Source organism: Alligator sinensis, unplaced genomic scaffold (assembly GCF_000455745.1).
Source record: "Alligator sinensis unplaced genomic scaffold, ASM45574v1 scaffold126_1, whole genome shotgun sequence".
NCBI classification, from domain to species: domain Eukaryota; kingdom Metazoa; phylum Chordata; order Crocodylia; family Alligatoridae; genus Alligator; species Alligator sinensis.
The window spans coordinates 1,566,501-1,570,503 of NW_005841842.1; positions in this window are offsets into that span (position 1 = coordinate 1,566,501).

Sequence of the window (4,003 nt, forward strand, 5' to 3'; positions counted from 1 at the left end):
GGAGTTTTTAACAAAAACTTTCCTTATACAAAAGTGCTGATTTGTTAGGGAAAAAAATTGGATTTTGAATATGCCAGTTTCAATTAAACTTAGGTTGGAAAAAGACTTCTCAGTTGCAAGATGGGATCTCTAACTAAAATGAGAGCACACTTATGTCAAAAACAGTTAATAACATGAATGTTAGAGTGTTTGCTTATGATGCTAGCAACTAGATTTAAGGACCTGCTTTGGCTGATTTGTAGAAGTGGGTCTGAAGTGGGTCTCCCACATCTCAGTTGTGGGTCCTTACCACAAGACTTTTGTCAGTCTTTTGTCTCATCTTCACATGAAACTTTGCATGGTCCTGATTTCTTTTTAGTACAGGACAAGGATTTTTTTTTTAACTTTAAAGTTTTGGAGGACAGTTCCTGTCTAGTTCCAGTGTGCCAAAAATAAAATATTCACAAGATTGACCTCTTAGGATGTTTTACACATCAGTCCACTTACGATGAGGGAGGGGAAAGTGTGTCATGTACAATAAGCCCTGGGACCATTTTGATTCTCAGAAAAACCCTGAGAAACCAGAGCTATTTCCCTTCACACTGGACACTGGCAGTAGACCTTTGTATGCCTGGCAGAGTTGCTCAGCTGAAGAGACAAAACAATTTTCTTTTCTCTTTCACTTTTGCAGACTGGGGAGAAACAAGATGTATTTCCTGCATGTCCTCTGGCCTGTGGAGAGGCTCCCATGGAGTTTGGAAGAGTTGCAATCGTAACCTTGATGCTAAGCTCTTTTTTCCACGCAGAGGGAAGGATATCTGCACATAATGGCTCCCTTTCATGCTTGGATTTCAGGTGGAAAATACTATTCATATTGATAACTGGGTTTCAGGGGTATGTGAAATGCCATGCATCTAACAGGAGGAGGCAAAGACTACAGATTGTAAAGCCTAACTTTTGAGTCATATATACTATGTATGGTGCGGATAGGTTGTCTTAGTAAATGGAGCCATAATTCAGGATATATAGCCTAGTTTTCTTAGATACAGTGAGGAAGAAGTGATCTCTGATAAACTCTTTACATATACAAGTGGTGTTCTGAAGGGATGTGGTTCTACATTGGAATAGGTGGACTTCCTTGCAGGTAGCGATGTGAACTTTTCAGGGAAGAAATGGAAGATATACAGAGACTTTAGCAAAACTTTCAATACTATCTCTCTCACCTCCAAAAACCCCATCACCATGTTATAGATGGAAATTGAGTTGGTTAAGTATGGCTTCCTCTTGACAAAGCTACGTTGACTGTTCCTGATCCTTATTATCTTTTAAGTGCTTATAAGTTCCTATGTATACATTACCATTTTAAACTAACACACATATATACTGAATTTTATTCATTTCACAAAAGGGTAAGAGAAAAATAATCGTGTGTGTTCCAGCCAACTGAAAAACAAGACAAGCAGAGGATACTTGTTCAATGAAGAGGAAAAATATCCATTCTTAGGTTTGTATGATTATTGGAGTCACAGATTTCAGAGTCAAGACCTAAAGTTTAGGGGAATGGGTGATTCTGTCTCAGGTTGGCACCGAATGCAAAAAGGATCTTCTAGGAACTTTCATCATGTTGGTGTAACTTAAAGTGATATTTGTCTCCTTTTCCATGGCAACAACTTTGGAAAACAGCAGTATTAGTTTTCCTCTAATTGTGTTAGCCCATGAAGAGCACAAGTTTTATGCACTGGGGCATGGGCAGTTTGGCTAGATTAATTATCTGAAGTGAAGGTGTAGTCGGGGTTAGCTCTATAGGGAGTTTGGGTCCAGAAAGGTCCGGTATCCTAACTGGATTCAGAATCCATAGCCACAGTCAGAGTGAGCCTGGGCCAGAAGGCAAAGCCAGAGATAAGATAAACCAAGGATTACCTGGGATCAGAAACCAAAAGCCAGAGCCAAAGGTCAAACCACAATCATAAGCAGGGAATCGGAATCAAAGAATGCCAAGTGTTTTAGGAGTATCAGAAGCTGGATTCAGAGCAAGGAGTCAAAACCAGAAGACCAATAAAGAAGTGCACAGAAGGCCAGGAGCAAGAATTTCAACATTTTCTCAGACAAGGAGGCTCTGGGGTTGGGCCTAGCAGGGCCTGTGGCTTTGGGTGATTGGCTACCCTGATTGTCTCACTCAACCTAGCTAGGGCCACAGAACTGCTCAGGGCTTGCTGCAGGTTGTACTTTGTTCTAGGGGTGACTGGCCCTGATCTCTTGATTGGGACCAACTGTCCAGGGTTCTGGTCTAGCTGCATTAGAACAAGGCATTTCACATTTATCTTCGTTTTTAAAGTTGTAATCCAACCTTTTTCCACCTGGCTGTACTTCTCCATGGTCTGCCCAGCAAAACTGGGCATCATCATTGTCTCAAATTCATAATCCACATCTTGGTCAATTTGGGAAGTCCTGCTTCAATTCTTTTACAATACTCCCCGTTACAGACGTAAGCTTTTCATGTTACAAACATACAAAAAGAGAAAAAATGGGAATGACTCAATAGAAGCTGGCTCAGCCCACTTTTTTGGACCAATTTTTGCAGTGTGTATATAGTTGACACAAAGTTTTCTTAAAAGGCTTAACATATTCATGGCTGTATGAAGAGTCCAACAAAAAGTCATTAGCCATCACCCAGATATACAACTCACATTGCCATACATCCCCTGAACACTTTCTAAAATAAAACCGGAAAGTGACCTCTTGTCCCTGGCACTTAACTCCTGTAGTGAAAAGAAATTGGGGAACTAGCTAAACCAACTGTTTGCAAATTAAATGGGTGAAGGGTCATCTTTTCCCAGCAACTTTAATCTAGAAATTGAGCTGCCTTAGATCCTGTTAATATAAATCCCATTTAAGATAATGAAAATTAAATTTGCATGGGCCTACAAAGACAAAAGCAAAGTCCAGAAAAAAATTAAGGGTATAGAAAGTAGCATTACTTGTATCTATTCCACATGAAACTTCATTTTTGGGAAGAAATTCAAATATCAGAAAATCACAGTCAGAAAACAAAATAGAGGGGAAGCTATACATCATGTGGGTTTCTGGCCATTTACATTCTGTTAAAGATGTACTCTGCCTGTGGACTCACCAGCCTGTCAATTAGATTGTGAACAGGAATCATGAGGTGCTTGTACACATGACAAAATTGGCCTTTAATGCAACTTAATTGCCCTTTTACATCGCTTTAATGGTGTTGCTATTTATATGTTCAGCAGCATGTTCCACTTTAATTTCTTGATGATGCACATGTTCAGCAGTGTATTTGCTTTAAATGACTTTGTTATGTAGCGAGAAAAAACTCATCTGAGGTATTTTAGTTTGCTATGTAACAAAGTGCAACAGTGCACAAGGCACTGGAAGCTGATGTGCTCGGGGAAGCTCAGGCTTGGTGGTCTTCCAGTGCCCCATGCACTGTCCCTGCCACCTTCTCCCATCACCAGCACACCCAACTGCCCTCCTGCCACCTTGCTGCTCTACCCCAGGGGCAAGGCTGGCCATTCTCAGGCAGTCCCAGGTGGCAGGAAGGTGGTGGGGACAGTGCATGGGATGCTGGAGTCTACCAGGCTCTCCTGTGGCTGGGGCTGAGCACTGGTCGGTCGAGCAGTCCCTGAGCTGTGGGGGACACTGGTCCTTCCCTCCTCAATGGCAGTGCCCCACAGGCAGCACCTGTCCACTAGCACCCAGCCCAGGCTGTCCCAGGGGGTTCTGCCATCATGGAGGGAAGCACTGGGCCCCTTACAACTCAGGGGCTATGCAACCCAGCAGCAGCTCATGCAGGCAGGCTAAACTGAAGGGGGGGAAAAAAAACTGGCAAGGAGCCTGATCTTTTTTTTTTTTTCTCCCAGAGCCTGCCTGCCTGCCTGATCTGCACTGGGTCCAATGCTTTCCTCCGTGGCTGTGGCAGCCCCCGGGACCACCCTGGTAGGCTGCTATTGGGCAGATCCTGTCCAAGGGGTGCTGCCACCATGGAAGGAAGGACTGA